We start from the raw sequence: 17890 nt of genomic DNA, 5'->3' as shown, positions 1-17890 counted from the left end.
CTCATCGGATGCCATACGCTTGTGTGAGTCCAGCCGTAGACTGTGCCTCCAGAATGGCAAAATGTCACAGGGAAATTGTAGGAAAATCTTGACTTCATCACAACAGCACAATTATAACTTTTTTTTTATAAGTAATTCATTTTTTTTTTACATTGTGAACACAATATATCATGGGACAATTAGCATCTACCTTATGAGTTTTTCCTTCTTCTGGATCAACATGTTAGCATATGTGATGAACTCGATAGACTTATGGCTACCTTTAACCTTAAAAAACTAAAGTACTATGAATTTCCTATGAATTCTAACAACTTTTAGTTATGTATTCTCAGGTCTATTTCAGTCTTTGACGTTAGTTGCATTTGTGACATCTGAGGGTAATTATAGGTATTCCTAATAAATATGAGTTACAAGATGTTAGATCTGCCATTAATACTGCATCACAGAACCAAGTCCACTGACAATACCTAAAATCTTTGATACATCAGATGAGTAGATATGTACTGGGATTTCATGTTTCCTATAACAACAGGAATAATATTAAAATATGAAACCAAAACTGTACATTCTTTCCATATGAACCAACAAGTATAAAAATAAAATTGTGCATGTTAGTATTATTGTGAAAATAAACTAAAACTGATGGCATTTATATATATATATATATGTATATATATAAAAATAGATAAATGCCATCAGTTTTAGTTTATTTTAATTTAATTTCAATTTTAGTTCGTATTAATGTCTCAGACCCAGTTCTTTACATTAATTTACTTGCATTTACTTACTGTGATGTTCGGCTTCAGTTTCTTTTAGTGTGCTGTGTCCTTGGACGGAGAGGGATTAGGCAACCACAGAACTGTCTTTGAGAGCAGGTGGACAGATTGTGAAGGCGGTTTAGCTCCTTGGATAATAATGATGACACTTGCAGAAATAGCCTTGTGTAGGTAATAAGATTATCAGAAGGATTTAGAAAATGTTGTTCATTAGTGTAGTCCAATAAGAAAGAAGTGTTCTAAAATAGCAAAAAGCCTGCACGATAATCAAAATGAAGTAATTTTACAGCGATTCTATATATGTGAAGAAATGTAAAAGAGCTCAGCATGTACAAACGTATGCTCATTTAGTTCCTTTAATTTTAACCCCTAAACGACCACCAAGATGCATGAAAACTTTCATCATACTGACACACAAAAAGTTGAATAAAAAGTGACCAAAAATTCATATGTAAAAAAAAATGGTATAAATGAAAACATAATCTTGCCCCGCAAAAAACAAGCCCTCATATGGCTCATTCAACAAAAAAATTGAAAACGTTGCAGTTCTCAGAATATGGCTATGCAAAAACATATTACTTTTTGTAAAGTATTGTATTTAGTGTACAAAAGTAGCAAAGCATAAAATGATGTTTAAATTTGGAACCACTTTACTCATACTGACCCAAAGAATAAATCAGTCTTGTAAATTTTATTGTGCTGTGAACAGCGCAAATTGTTTTCCCTAAAAACAATAACTGACTTTTTGTTTATATTCATTCTGCGCCTGAAAAATCTGACTAAAAAGCAATCAAATAATATTATATAGCCAAACTCGTATCAAAATCAAGAACTCGTTGCGTAAAATTTAAGCTCTCATACAGCTGTTTGCCAAAAAAAAAAAAAAGTTACAGCTCTCCAACTATGGCAGTGAAAAAACTTTATTTTCTAAACAAGCATTTTTACAGTGTGATAGTACTCAAACATAAAATATATAAAAATCTTGTATCAATGTAATCATACTGACCCAAAATATAAAGTTGTCTAATCACTTATATCTCATGGTAAACCTTGTAAAGATAAAAATAATAATTATTCTTGTACTGCTATTTGTTCGTTCTACCTCCCAAAAATCAGAATAAGGGCTCTTTTCCACCTGCGATTTCTATGTGCGAGTGCGATCCGATAATACATCGGATTGTGCTTGCAGCGGTGTTAATCAATGAGGCAGTGTCCTTTTGCTTATTTTTCTTCGTCACGAATTGTGTTCTCGGTGCAATCGCAGCATGCTGCATTTGGCAGCGAGTCTCATCTCACACACATCCATACAAGTCTATGGGAGCATGTGAGACATCGTACTGCACTCACATGTTATGCAACTGCAGTGCGATATACGCAGAGACAGACAGCGGAGGAGATGGGAGAAAGTTCTCCCTCCCTCTTCTCTGCACCTGTGATACGATCACAAGATCGCATCACAGACGCATGACCCTCGGCTGACACCCACAGCAGAGGGACATTAGCATATCGCTTCCGATACTCTCGCATCACAAGCTATGCGCAATTGGAACTGTACTCTGAGGCGTTCACATTTATCCTGTGTTCTCCACTGAGTTCTTACGTCAGTCTTTCATTTTAAATGCCACAAACTGTGATTCAGACAAAAATCCCCAATGGAACAACTCACTATTAAGAGGGATATGGATTCACTGTGGACTCGATTTGGTCTCAGTTCCGTTGGTGTCACAATATTTTAAGCTTCTCTTTAGCACACAAGTGTGGTTAATCACCAAAGTGTGCACACCTAAAAAGATGGATTCCACCAGAACAGACGCCAAACAAAGTCCAAAGTGTCTCCATCTATTTCAGTATAATGAGTGGTTCGCTTGGGGTTTTTGTCTGAATCATATTTTTGTGGGATCTACATGGGAAACCCCGAATGTAAGTGCTTAGTGTAGAATACAAAATTTTGATCTGCGCCTTATGCTGAAAGTGATAAACAAATGTTATGTACCCCAAAATGTTGCCAGTAAAAGCCCTGACCTATCTCACGAAAACCAGCCCCCACTCAGGCCCATCATCTAGAAAATGGAAATATCAGAAGTTCCCACGTTACTGGTAGAACAAAGACTCTAGGGTTTAGTGGCAGCTGAGACTTTTGAAAAATCATAGCTGTCATTAACCTTAACTCCTTATATCACCTCAATTACCAAAGTACCAGGGCTATTGGGATAAGCTGGGTAAAGCACCGGAATTGTCACATCTAATTGATGCAACAATTCTGAGAGGCTGCGAGTTAGCATTTTTAGTCTGGGGGGCCCAATAACCGTGTGCCTCCCCAACCTGAGAATACCAGCCCCCAGCTGAGTATTAAAATTGGGAGGACTGCATGTTGGTTTATAAATTATTTAAATAATTTAAAAATCCTGCATGGGTCCCTTTTATTTTGATACACAGCCGAGATAATGTGCACATCTGGGGGCAGAGTGCAGTTGTCTGCTTTATCTGCGCTGGATATCAATATATGGGAAATTCTATGTTTTTTTTTATATAGGTATTTATTTTTACACTCCATCGGGGAACCAGACAGCCTCAGTGAGAGCAGCCAATGAGAGATGCTGACACGCCAGCAGTCTGACTGCAACCAACCACAGATGCTGTCACAAACAGTGGGTGGGGGAAGCAGTGAATATGTGTGAGATGTAATGAGCAGACCCAGAATCAGTGTGACAGCTGCGTGCATGACTTCTTTAACCATTTTGCTTTTTTTAATTTTTTTTGATTGAACTTGAACAGGAACCAGACATACAGGTAAAAGTCTGTGTTCGGGTGCGGGACCCGGACATCCGCTGTACAGTTCAGATTCGCTCATCCCTACCCAGGAGCGAATCTACTGAACTACTGTAGATGCTACAGAGAAATTTTGAGGTATTGTCGGTCCAGTCCCACATGCCAGCTAACCTTCCCGGTGTACTGTTAGGGCCAGGTGGACGGGCAGACCCAGGAGGTGGATCCACTGGGCCGAACTCCTTGATGATGGTAAGGGGTCCGGTAGCTGGAGCACTACAGGTAGCAGGGTAGTCCGTGCACACGAGTATAATGGAGAAGTCCCTGGGACCACGGAGTCACTGATGGTAGTCCGGGTGACGGAGCTCAGGTTCGGAAGCCGAGAAGATGTCAGGCGGAGTCCGGAACCGTTGGAGCGAGATGACGGGTCACCGCAGGGATCAGAGATGGTACGGACTGTCAGGATGGCAGATAGACAGCGTTCGGGGTTCAAGATTCGGCAGGACCGGATGGCGAGGCAGGATCGGCTCTAGAAGAGAGAGAGGTGAGTATCTCACAGAAACACAAGGAGACCTGACTCCTAGCTTGGGAAACACAAAGAACAGGCCCTGCCCACTTGGACACTAAACCCCTTTATACCCTGTACCTGTGTGCATCATTTCCTGTCAGTGGACGCTGGCCCTTTAAGAAAGGGTCAATGACCGCGCGCGCGCCCTAATGCGCATGCGCGCGGCCTGGGTGCCAGAAGCCAGAGCAGGAAGCTGTGAGGAGGAAGCAGCAGAGCCGGGCTGGGGCTGGGAAGCCGACGGGCGCCGGGAGCGGGGACCAGGGAGCCTGGGAAGCGCGGGCAATGGAGGCTGGAGAGCGGGGAGCGTGGCAGGTGAGCCGGGGAGCGGGGCAGGGGACCCGGAGAGTGTGACATGTACCACTTTGCAGTCCCCTAGTTTCGTTGCTCAAGGTCCTGTTTGAACACATAGTTATGGACTTAGTGGAACTCCTGATAAAGTCTGCCAGGGGGCATCAGTACATCCTAGTGGTCCGGGACTATGCTACATGGTATTGAAAGGCAGTAATGTTAAGAAACTCCTCCACTAAAGGCCACTTTACACACAATGATATCGCTAGCGATCTCGTTAGCGATGTGACATGCCCAGATCGTTGCTACGATTTGCCGAGATCGCTCACAGGTAATTTTGTAGCGTAGCGGTCACACGTACCCATCTCACAAACGACGCTACATCGTTCAGCGATATATTGTTTGACCAAGGTGATCATGTGGACACCATCACACAGCATTCCTCCCAACGATTCCAGCAACGACAGAGGCGTATAATTGTCCATAGCATATACCCTGGCGTGTGATTGCCTCACCCTCTCCACGCCCCAACTTCCATACTGTCAGAATCACCGCGCGTCTTCTGCTACGTGATTGTTTGTCTGTGAAATAAAAGGCCGCATTTGCGGTTTCCCCGTGTGACGCAACCACCGATGCCGCACGCGTGATCTGTTTTGTGTGTGTGTGGCATCCTTTACGCCTTTCTGTCTTCTCCAAGGTAAGGTGTTTTTTTTAAGGTTTTTTTTTAATCTTATTGTATTTTTGTAAGTTTAAAGTTTTATTAATTTCAGGGACGTCATATGCACTATCTGTCATGCTATACTACCCCATTTTCCTGGGGTTTTTTAAGTTTATGTTTACTGCAAGCTTTTGTTTAGCTTTTGTCTCTAATTTTTTTTTTGTTTTAACTTTTACAGATGTCTGGGCCCCAAAATTATTAATTCATAAGGGAGTTTATCGAAAAGTACCGGACACCACGTTGTTTCTGGAGGCTAAAATCAGCCGAATACAGCAACAAGCTGCAAAAAAAAGACGCATATTTGCAGTTTATTGCTGTATTTAAAAAGTGGCTTACTCACACGCATGGTCACAACAGTACTGCAGAACAGCTGATCAGAGGACATGATTAGCTGCATGCACGCTCCCGCGGTCACAACGGGATTTGAAGAAGCGAGGGCGCATGCGCCGCCCTCTCCTGCAAAATACTAAGTACAGCTGGCTTCAGAAACACGGCGCCGGAGACAAGCGCTATGCGCAGGCGCCAACCCTGGTGCCATGTTTCTGAAGAGAGAAATTTACATACGGCTAGTGAGAGGGAGGAACAGGGGGCGGGGGTGGCGGGGACAAACGTCCATAACACACCCGGACATTAGGAGAAAGGTGCATACGTCAATCAAAAAGTGCGCAAATTTTAAAACTTTATAAAGTTGGATTTCACTGACTAAACACCTGAGCTGCACCCTAATGGTATGTACAGCCTGTGCCTGATAGTGCCAGTACTGCACTGGCTGCACCTTATACATGAAAATCCTGATGTTTGGTTCCCTTTAAGCCCAGAAGTGGCAGGCCAAAAAAAATATCACAAAGGCAGAGAAGAAGAATGGTGAGAACAGTCAAGGACAATCCACAGACCACCTCCGAAGACCTGCAGCATCATCTTGCTGCAGATGGTGTCAATGTGCATCGGTCAACAATACAGCGCACTTTGCACAAGGAGAAGCTGTATGGGAGAGTGATGCAAAAGAAGCCGTTTCTGCAAGCACGCCACAAACAGAGTCGCCTGAGGTATGCAAAAGCACATTTGGACAAGCCAGTTACATTTTGGAAAAAGGTCCTTTGGACTGATGAAACAAAGATTGAGTTGTTTGGTCATACAAAAAGGCGTTATGCATGGAGGCAAAAAACACGGCATTCCAAGAAAAGCACTTGCTAATTTGGTGGAGGTTCCATCATGCTTTGGGGCAGTGTGGCCAATTCCGGCACCGGGAATTTTGTTAAAGTTGAGGGTCGCATGGATTCAACTCATTATCAGCAGATTCTTGACAATAATGTGCAAGAATCAGTGACGAAGTTGAAGTTACGCAGGGGATGGATATTTCAGCAAGACATTGATCCAAAACACCGCTCCAAATCTACTCAGGCATTCATGCAGAGGAACAATTACAATGTTCTGGAATGGCCATCCCAGTCCCCAGACCTGAATATCATTGAACATCTGTGGGATGATTTGAAGCGTGCTGTCCATGCTCGGCGACCATCAAACTTAACTGAACTGGAATTGTTTTGTAAACAGTAATGGTCAAATATAGATTCATCCAGGATCCAGGAACTCATTAAAAGCTACAGGAAGCGACTAGAGGTTGTTATTTTTGCAAAAGGAGGATCTACAAAATATTAATGTCACTTTTATGTTAAGGTGCCCATACTTTTGCACCGGTCAAATTTTGTTTAAATGCGGATTACACATTTTCTGTTAGTACAATAAACCTCATTTCAATCCAGAAATATTACTGAGTCCATCAGTTATTAGATATATGAAACTGAAATAGCTGTTGCAAAAACCCAAATTGTTATAAAGAAAAAAGGTTAACATTAATAGGGGTGCCCAAACTTTTTCATATGACTGTATATCTTGACTTCAGTAAAGCATTTGACAAAGTATCTCATACAATCCTTATTGAAAAAATGATCAAGTGTGGAATGGACAAGGCAACTGATAGATGGATTTGCAACTGGCTTAGTGATCGGAGTCAAAGAGTGCTCATAAATGGCTGCACATCCAGTTGGAAGACTGTCTCAAGTGGGGTAACACAGGGCTCTGTCCTCGGCCCCCTTGTTGTTCAACATCTTTATCAATGATTTAGATGAAGGTATTAAGGGTAAACTGATTAAATTTGCTGATGACACAAAGCTAGGAGGAATAGCTAATACTAGAAAAGAGAGAGAGGATTCAACAAGATCTAAACAAGCTGGAACAATGGGCAGCAACTAATAGAATGGTTTTTAATAGGAAGAAATGCAAAGTCAAACATCTTGGCAAGAATAATGAAAAGAGCATATACAGCATGGGGGAATAGCGCTATCCAACAGCATGTGTGAAAAAGACTTAGGTATACTAATAGATCACAGACTGAACATGAGTCAACAGTGTGATGCAGCAGCAAAAAAGGCAAACACCATTCTAAGATGTATTAACAGAAGCATACAGTCTAGATCACGTGAAGTCATTATCCCCCTTTACTCCTCTTTGGTCAGACCTCATCTGGAATATTGTATCCAGTTCTGGGCACCACATTTTAAAAAAGACATCAACAAACTGGAGCAAGTTCAGAGAAGAGTGACCAGAATGGTGACTGGTCTGCAAACCATGTCCTATGAGGAACTGTTACAGGATTTAGGATTGTTTAGCTTGCAAAAGAGAAGACTGAGAGAAGACTTAATAGCTGTCTACAAATATCTTAAAGGCTGTCACACTGTAGAGGGATTAGTTTTATTCTCATTTTCACAAGGAAAGACTAGAAGCAATGGGATGAAACTGATAGGGAGGAGACACAGATTAGATATTAGAAAAAACTTTTTTACAGTGAAGGTGATCAATAAGTGGAACAGGCTGCCACGAGAGGTTGTGAGTTCTCCTTCAATGGAAGTCTTTAAAAAGAGGTTGGACGGACATCTATCTGGGATGATTTAGTGAATCCTGCTTTGAGCATGGGGTTGGACTAGATGACCCAGGAGGTCCCTTCCAACTCTAATATTCTATGATTCTATGAAACTTTGTGTCTGCCTTATCAACCATGGCTGCCAAATCAGAATGCAGTTGGGACCACCAATCAGAGCGGAGAAGGCGTGGAGCATTGCTCGTAATGACTTGCCCGCGTCGCTGATGACAGACGCACTAACGATGTTGTTCGTCGTTGGCAGGGTGTCAAACGTAGCAATATGTCTGCTGCATTCGAAACGACGAACAATATTTTGAAACTGAACGATGTGTCAACGATCAACGATTTTTGCTTTTTTTAAGATCGTTCAGAGTCGTTCGTAAGTGTCACACACAACAATGTCGCTAACGACGACAGAAGTGCGTCACGAAAACCGTGACCCCGACGACATATCATTAGATAAATCGTAGCGTGTAACGGGGCCTTAAGTGTATCACTGAAGAACTCAACTACATATTCTCTCCTATGTGCCTGCAAAAAGAGATAGTAACAGATAAGGGGACACCTTTCATGTCAAAGGTCATTATGCAACTCAGGACCTCGGTGTACCATCCACAGAAAGACAGTATGGTGGAAAGGTTTAATAAAACCCTTAAAGCATTGTTGAAGACGGTGGTAAAAAAGGACTTCCGAGACTGGGACTGTCTACTTCCCTGTTACCCATCTGGGAAGTTCCCCACTCATCCACAAGTTTATCTCTGTTTGAACTGCTCTACGGCAGATATCCCCATGGACTCCAGGATGCGACAAAAGAGTTGTAGAAAGCAGAGACCACACCCTACAGAAGTGTGGTAGAATATGTCATCCAGATGCAGGATAGGATGGCCAATGTGATGCCCATTGTGAAGGAGCACCTCCTCAAGGCACAGGAGGCATAATAAAGGGTGTATAATAGGTCGGTTAGAGTAAGACAGTTCACCTAGTGATTGGGTACTTGTGCTGGTGCCCACAGTGGAGAGGAAGATCCTGGCCAAGTGGTAAGGCCCTTATGTAGCGATGGAAAAGTTTGGAGAGGACAACTACGCAATTCACCAACCATGGAAAAGGAAGCCATACCAAATTTACCATGTTAACCTAATCAATCCTTGGCAAGACAGGGAATCCGTGGAAGCTCCTTATTTGTTGGCAAAGTTCATCGCCAACGTGGAAGATATCAAGGTGTCAGAATCCTTGTGGCACTATCCAAAGCAGCTGTTCCGGGAGCTGTTGCAGTGAAATAAAGATCTATTATCTGAATTACCAGGCCACATTCAGATCATAAAGCATGAAGTACTAACAGAGCCTAATATTCACATTAATCTGAAACCCCTTTGGATTCAAGAAGGCCACCGAGAGATGATCTAAAAAAAAGTGAAGTGGAGATTCATTGAAGAGTCCAAAGAGACTGGTCCTGTCCTATAGTGTTGATGCCAAAACCAGATGGGGACTGTTGATTTTGCAATAACTACCGGAAGTTCAATGAGGCTTTGAAGCTTTATGACTATCCAATGCCTTGGGTGGAAGAGCTAATCGAATGGCTAGGACCAGCTAGGTACATCACCACCCTTGATCTGACAAAAGGTTATTGGCAGATTGACTTGTCCAAGGAGGCTAAGGAGAAGACAACCTTTTTGAACCCAGATGGATATTATCAGTAGGTCAGGATGCAGTTTCGGTGCAGGGAGCTTCTGCCACTTCCCAGAGAACCATGAACTGCATCTTAGCACCCCATAAAAAATATGCAATGGCTTACCCCAGATGACATCATCATATTCACCAGGATCTCAGCATAGTACAGACTATACTTAATGCCCTAAGAAAGGCGGGCTTTACCATCAACCCAAAGATATGTGCCATGAGGATGGAGGAATCTAAGTGTCTGGTCTAAGGGGTAGGCAGAGGCAAGATAAAACCACAAATAAACAAGGTAGAGGTAATACAGAACTGGCTACAACCATTCTCGAAAAAACAGGTTGGGGCATTTCTGGGCATAGTGTGGTACTACTGCAGATTTACCACTAACTTTGACCCTCTGATGGATCTCCTAAAGGGATAAGGTCGGCTCTGGCGCAATGGTCCCCAGAAGGTGAGTCAGCCTTTCAGGAACTAGAGCTGACTTTTTGCTGACAAACAGTATTGGTGGCACTAGACTTCTCTAAGACATTTGAGGTCCAGATGGATGCATTGCATGTCGGGCTAGGTGCAATCTTAATTCAGGAGATTAACAGGGAGATAAACCCTATAATGTACCTGAGTCGGACGCTGTTCATGTATGAAAAACACTATTTTATAGTGGAGAAAGAATGCCTGGCCATCAAATTGGCATTAAATGTTCTAAGGTACTACTTGCTGCGTAGCAATTTTAGATTGATTTCAGACCATGCCCTGTTGAAGTGGATGCTTGAGAAAAAGATGAATAATGCCCAGATAAACAGGTGGTTCTTAACAGGACTTTATTTTTCAGATGGAACATAGGCCTGGGAAACAGCATGGGAATGCTGATGCCCTGTCAAGGGTACATTGTATAGTGACAGAAGGTGCCCAACCCATTGGTTTGGGAAGAGTGGGGGGTATTAAGGTTGCAGCCAGACAGGTCTGGGATGGAGTGTTTATGTCACCGAGGTTCCTAGCTTTAGTAATGTGAAACCCGGAAAGTAGGCTCCAGCACAAATAGTGATGAGAAGATTTTTAATGGGTCCAGATTTTTGAGTTCAGGTATTAGGAGCAACCAGAAGTGCAGAGTGGGACTGACAGCTACGATACCTACAGCCCAGGTTTTACAGGCTGTCCAGGTCCTATTAAAGGCGAGTGAGCAGCCTCATATTCTATCTATGTATGGAGGTTAAAAAGCCTCCAGCGTCAGCTAGCCTCTGCTAGAGACTGTCTGGGACTAAAATTTGATGTAAGAACTGTTTTTTAGACATCATCTTGTTGGACCAAAGACATTGCCTGTGTGTGTGCTATGGGCTACTAAAAAGCAAAATACTTACAATATATATACATTATATTTATCTGCAGTGGCGTAACTAGAGTTTGATGGGCCCTGGTGCAAAGTTTGGACCGGGTTCCCAACTCCACACTCAGAGTATGGGATAATGACGCTGACACTTGGCTCTTTCACTCAGTACCCAGGTTTCCCATGATTTGAAATGCCTCTTTCTATCAGCACCCAGCTTTCCTATGTTCTGATATCCATCATATCCTTGGCACCCAGCTTTCCCATGCTCTGCTATACATGTTTCCCTTAGCTCTCATTTTTCCCATATAAGAGCATGGGTAAGCTGGGTGCTGAGTGAAGATGTATAGCAGAGCATTTGAAAGCTGGATGCTGAGGGAAGGAGCCTTTTTTCCCTCAGCATAAAAAATTACCATCCCATGCTTGTGTCTTTGTCCCCTCTCGTATATAGTTCTCCAAATACATTAATGGCCTCCTCATAGCCTTCCATATAGTATAAAGGGTCCAGCATAACCCTTCTTATATTAGAATGCACCCCATAGTCCTCCATGTATTATAATGCATTTCCCATAGTCCTCTATGTATAAAGTAGCCTTTATAACCCTCCAATTTTTATAATCCAACTCCCATAGTCCTCCGTGTATTATAATTCAACCCATAAAACTTCATATATTATGCTTCACCACATAGTCCTCCATATATTATGATGCACCCCCATAGTCCATGTATAAGGTAGCGCCCATAGTACTCCATATATTATAATGCAACCCCATAGAACTTCATATTGCATAATGCAGCCCCATCGTCCTCCATGTATAATGCACCACTATAGTCCATGTATAAGGTGTCCTTCATATTACATTATGCAGCCCCATAGACCTCTATGTGTAGTGCAGCCACATAGACCTCCATACGTAGTGCAGCACCATAGGCCTCCATGTGTAGTGTAGCCCCATAGGCCTCCATGTGTAGTGCAGCCCCATAAACCTCCATGTGTAGTGCAGCCCCATAGACCTCCATGTGTAGTGCAGCCCCATAGGCCTCCATGTGTAGTGCAGCCCCATAGGCCTCCATGTGTAGTGCAGCCCCATAGGCCTCCATGTATAGTGCAGCCCCATAGGCCTCCATGTGTAGTGCAGCCCCATAGGCCTCCATGTGTAGTGCAGCCCCATAGACCTCTCTGTGTAATGCAGTCCCATAGACCTCTATGTGTAATGCAGTCCCATAGACCTCCATGTGTAATGTACCCCCATAGACCTCCATGTATAATACTGCCCCATAGATCTTTATGTATAATGCAGCCCCATAGGCTGCTGGCTACCGTATACTCACTGATTATAAAAACAAACAATAAGCCCTCACCTGTCCTCGTTCCCCGCTGCTCTGTCCTCACCTCTCTCCTCATTCCCCTGCAGCTCCAGTCACTGTCCTCCCACCCTGCGCTCTGCAGTCTGAGCTCGGGCTGCAGTTGCACAGTGGTGACGTCACTGCCCTTGGCTGCACTGTGACGCTGAGCGCAGGCACAGGGGGAGAATGGTGGAGTATGGAGCGGAGCGCTCCATGCTTTACCATTAGTGTGTGTAATGACGGGTAAGGGGGGACCCGATGCCACCACCTCCGCTGACACTGGGCCCCCCGACTCATATAGTCGCCGCGTGGTCTGCCACAGAACAGCGCAGCTCCTCTCTCATAGAGAGCTCCACTCATAGAGAGGAGCTGGCTGCTGATCTGCAGGCCGGGCCCCTAAACCTGCGGGCACAGTCGCGATGGTGACTACTGCGACCGCGGTAGTTACGCCCCTGCTTATCTGGCTCATGACATCATGTCTACAGATGTAATCATTTCTAAATACAGCAGGATGTCGCCAGATCTTGTTTTCCGCATCCTGTGTGTTTTCCCTGAGTTTTATGTTTTCATTGAGATTATAATTAGTGGTGATTGAGCGCTAAAATTCTTGAATGCTCAGTATTCATATTGAGCAGGTTGGAGGTCGGATGGGCTTAACTTGAGTACTGAGTATAATGAAAATCAAATGGGAAACTCAAGCATTTTTCCACAAGATCCTAACACGAGAGTTGGGGAGTCAGGAAAATAGCTAAAATGGATGGATGTGTACCGCCCCGGGGCTCGGCCGACTGCCGAGCCGCTTGGATCCGTGTTCATAGGTGGGTGGCTCGAGCTCCTCACGGACCCGGGGGGCACGTCGCTCTGAAAAGGGACATTTGGCGCTACACGTAGGGACTTCGGTGGGGAGGTCCATGGCCGGGGCCACGGTTATTTGTAGGGGATTTGAGTTTGTGATGCCACCCACGGGTTGTGGTGAATGGATGTGTCGCGGGCGGAGGGGGACGCGCTGCGCTCACCCACTGCTCGGATCCGGCTGCTGCTCGGTGGTGGCTCGAGCAGTGGGCCGGATCCCGGGGGCCTCGAGCGGCGTTCGTCGCCCGTGAGTGAAAAGGGGTTTTGATTGTGGGGATTGGATATTGTCCGTGACGCCACCCACGGTTGTGGTGAGATTGGTGACACCACCGCTGCTCTGGACGGGGATCCCGGGAGCGGTGACAGGGAGCAGCTTGGATGTTGGTTCTCCCCTCCATGGGTAGGGGGTTGGTTGTCCCGGGGCCCGGTAATGGGGTAGGTAGGATGGCAGGCGGGTTGCGGGGCCTTGTGAGGTGCAGGGTCGCGGGGACAGCGCTGTGCCGCACTGCACGGTGGTACTCACTCACCCAATGATGAGGACACAGTTCTCGGTAAAACACACGGCTGGATGGACGGGTCCCACAGACGGCTGCGGTGCTGTTTCTCCCGGCAGGTTGATGGTGAACCCCTTTCCCTGCACCTATGTAGTGTAACGGTTCCAATGGGTTCCCACCGGTAACCCTCTCCCCGGCTTGGATATGGGCCGGAGGAGCCCCTTTTGCCCGCAGGCTCTGGCCCTGGGAACGGTAGCCTTGGCGGTGGCTATGTTTCCCTCTCTTGGTTTGACTGTTGCCTTCTGTCGGGACTTGGCCGATGGGAAACCCGGGAGGTTCCCTTCGCTAACGAATTTGGCAAATTCACGGCGACTCCTAGCCTTGCCGGGGTCCGTAAGCCCCTGACAGATGGTGCTGACTTCCCTTTGTGTACCGCTCCAGTACCGCCGGGCCACCGCCCGTCCATGGTCCTTGCGGTAAACTCCGATAGGCCACTCCTGCAGACGGTCACTACCGTCTGCCAACCTTGCTGCTCCGTCCAGGCCACACACCCAGACCAACTTCAGTCTGCTCTTTTGCTACTTCACCTCCTTCCACTTTCACTCCTCAACTCTCTCTGCCTGCTTTTCCCGCCTCCAGGACTGTGAACTCCTCGGTGGGTGGAGACCAACCGCCTGGCTCCACCCCCTGGTGTGGACATCAGCCCCTGGAGGAAGGCAACAAGGGTTTCTGTCTGACTTCGGTGTGCCTGACCGGGAGTGTGGGGTGTGTTGGTGTTGTTCTCTGTGGCCCCTGGCTTGTCCAGGGCGCAACATTCCCCCTTACTAAAATGCAGACCGTCCGCGGGCTGCCCGTCCATCACCGGTTTTATTTTCAAAAACTGAAAAGATAAATGGTAAAACAAGTTACAAATATAATAACATCTTCCCACATCGGGAGGTACTCTTACTTAAACGTTACGGTTACGGCTTCCGCTCTCACCCACCCAAGCAACCTGGCCTTGATGCTGCCCCTAAGCAAATGGGCAGCACCCCTTGACCCCAGTCCTGCACCAGTTGCCCGAGCGGGTTCTGTCCTTCCCCTCCAGAGGATCGCCACCGGTTCCAGTGGTGGCTGGGCCCCAGCCTGCTCCACTGCGGGCCCTTCCTCCAATCTGCCTCTCCCGAGGCGGTAACGGTTAAAGCCAAAAACAGATTTTATTTACATTCCACAAGTTTGTGGTTGCCCTGCAAGTTCACGGGCTTGTCCATAAGGAGTTCCTTATGCAAAACTGTAGACAGTCCCCACGGGGACAACGGTGCCGGCAACGACCGGCTTCAAATCACATCGGCAATCAGGTAACTTTCATCACTTATTTACCTATCATTCTCATTTTTAAACTTTTAACACAGTAAACTGTACTTTTTTAACATACAATGTTCCCCCCCCTCTAAATAGTGGTTTCCCGGTACCTACAGTTAGGTCCAGAAATGATTGGACAGTGACACAATTTTCGCGAGTTGGGCTCTGCATGCCATCCCATTGGATTTGAAATGAAACCTCTACAACAGAATTCAAGTGCAGATTGTAACGTTTAATTTGAAGGTTTGAACAAAAATATCTGATAGAAATTGTAGGAATTGTACACATTTCTTTACAAACACTCCACATTTTAGGAGGTCAAAAGTAATTGGACAAATAAACCAAACCCAAACAAAATATTTTTATTTTCAATATTTTGTTGCGAATCCTTTGGAGGCAATCACTGCCTTAAGTCTGGAACCCATGGACATCACCAAACGCTGGGTTTCCTTCTTCTTAATGCTTTGCCAGGCCTTTACAGCCGCAGCCTTCAGGTCTTGCTTGTTTGTGGGTCTTTCCGTCTTAAGTCTGGATTTGAGCAAGTGAAATGCATGCTCAATTGGGTTAAGATCTGGTGATTGACTTGGCCATTGCAGAATGTTCCACTTTTTTGCACTCATGAACTCCTGGGTAGCTTTGGCTGTATGCTTGGGGTCATTGTCCATCTGTACTATGAAGCGACGTCCGATCAACTTTGCGGCATTTGGCTGAATCTGGGCTGAAAGTATATCCCGGTTCACTTCAGAATTCATCCGGCTACTCTTGTCTGCTGTTATGTCATCAATAAACACAAGTGACCCAGTGCCATTGAAAGCCATGCATGCCCATGCCATCACGTTGCCTCCACCATGTTTTACAGAGGATGTGGTGTGCCTTGGATCATGTGCCGTTCCCTTTCTTCTCCAAACTTTTTTCTTCCCATCATTCTGGTACAGGTTGATCTTTGTCTCATCTGTCCATAGAATACTTTTCCAGAACTGAGCTGGCTTCATGAGGTGTTTTTCAGCAAATCTAACTCTGGCCTGTCTATTTTTGGAATTGATGGATGGTTTGCATCTAGATGTGAACCCTTTGTATTTACTTTCATGGAGTCTTCTCTTTACTGTTGACTTAGAGACAGATACACCTACTTCACTGAGAGTGTTCTGGACTTCAGTTGATGTTGTGAACGGGTTCTTCTTCACCAAAGAAAGTATGCGGTGATCATCCACTACTGTTGTCATCCGTGGACGCCCAGGCCTTTTTGAGTTCCCAAGCTCACCAGTCAATTCCTTTTTTCTCAGAATGTACCCGACTGTTGATTTTGCTACTCCAAGCATGTCTGCTATCTCTCTGATGGATTTTTTCTTTTTTTCAGCCTCAGGATGTTCTGCTTCACCTCAATTGAGAGTTCCTTAGACCGCATGTTGTCTGGTCACAGCAACAGCTTCCAAATGCAAAACCACACACCTGAAATCAACCCCAGACCTTTTAACTACTTCATTGATTACAGGTTAACGAGGGAGATGCCTTCAGAGTTAATTTCAGCCCTTAGAGTCCCTTGTCCAATTACTTTTGGTCCCTTGAAAAAGAGGAGGCTATGCATTACAGAGCTATGATTCCTAAACCCTTTCTCCGATTTGGATGTGAAAACTCTCATATTGCAGCTGGGAGTGTGCACTTTCAGCCCATATTATATATATAATTGTATTTCTGAACATGTTTTTGTAAACAGCTAAAATTACAAAACTTGTGTCACTGTCCAAATATTTCTGGACCTAACTGTAAGTGGGGGTCTACCTAGGTTGGGGCGAGTGGACCTCCGGGGTCCGGTGTCAGTGGTGACAGGCAGCAGGGGAGAGGGAACAATCCGTTCCTCTTCCCTGTGATCATGTGGGGCAGGCGGAGGCATAGGGGAGCTGGGCACAGGTTCATCCCTGGGCACTGGCACTGGCTCATGGTTGACCTCTTCCATCACTTCCTCATCCACGGGTTGTGGGAATAGTATCACTGGAAGAATCACCGCGCCATTCTGTGTAGGCCAGTCTGCCGGGAAGTCACCCATCACGGTGTGGATTACCTCTTTTGCCTTCTTCGCCGGTGTAGGAACCGGAACTTCAGCCGCTGCCCTCAATGCTGGTGGGCATCTCTTTAGATGGTCCCGGGAAACCGTGGCCAAAGTGCCCCCTTGGTCACGACTGATCTGGTAGGCCTTCCCATCTTCCCATCCTGTGGGCTGTATGACATATGGAGTTTGTTCCCATTGATCATCCAGCTTGTGGGTCCTTCTCTTCCGCTTCAGCACTACATCTCCAGGCTGGAAAGGGCCAGTAGATGCCTTCTGGTTGAAGCGCTGCTCCTGTTGTTCCCGACTCCGACTCAAGTTCTTCTCAACATATTCCTGAATCTGTCGGTATTGCACCCTCCGCCGAGTTTCCCATTCAGTTGTCGAAGGGAGTGCCTCCGGGGCTTCGAATCCCATGTCCAGATCCACCGGTAGCCGGCCGGGGCGAGCCCTCATCAGGTATGCTGGGGTGCATTTCGTTGAGCTGGAAGGGATATTGTTGTACATATCAACCAAGTCAGGTAGCTTCTCCGGCCACAGGTTCCGCTCTTCTAGCGGCAACGTCTTGAGGAGGCCCAGGACCAGGTGGTTCATCTTTTCACACATGCCGTTTGTTTGGGCATGGTAAGGCGTGGTCCAGATCTTCTTGCAGCCATGCAACTGACAAAATTCATGGAACACCTCCGCCTCAAAGGCCGGGCCTTGGTCGGTAAGCACCTTCTCAGGGTATCCATGTGGTCGGCAGAAATAAGCCTGGAACGCTCTAGCGGCGGTACGGCCA

General features: G+C 45.7%; 1 protein-coding gene across 1 annotated transcript in view; it reads right to left on the bottom strand.

Annotated features, from left to right (window-relative positions):
* PDC (phosducin) overlaps positions 1 to 871 on the bottom strand; it is a 243959-nt gene extending 243088 nt beyond the window's left edge. The window contains exon 1 of the mRNA XM_075320934.1: positions 789 to 871. The gene's annotated coding sequence lies outside the window, so the exon portion shown is untranslated. The remainder of the gene's footprint in view (positions 1 to 788) is intronic.
* Between the last annotated feature and the right edge of the window lie 17019 nt (positions 872 to 17890).

This window comes from Anomaloglossus baeobatrachus, chromosome 8 (assembly GCF_048569485.1).
Source record: "Anomaloglossus baeobatrachus isolate aAnoBae1 chromosome 8, aAnoBae1.hap1, whole genome shotgun sequence".
NCBI classification, from domain to species: domain Eukaryota; kingdom Metazoa; phylum Chordata; class Amphibia; order Anura; family Aromobatidae; genus Anomaloglossus; species Anomaloglossus baeobatrachus.
The sequence above is the reverse complement of the archived record's forward strand: the minus strand, read 5'-3'. Positions and strand labels throughout refer to the sequence as shown.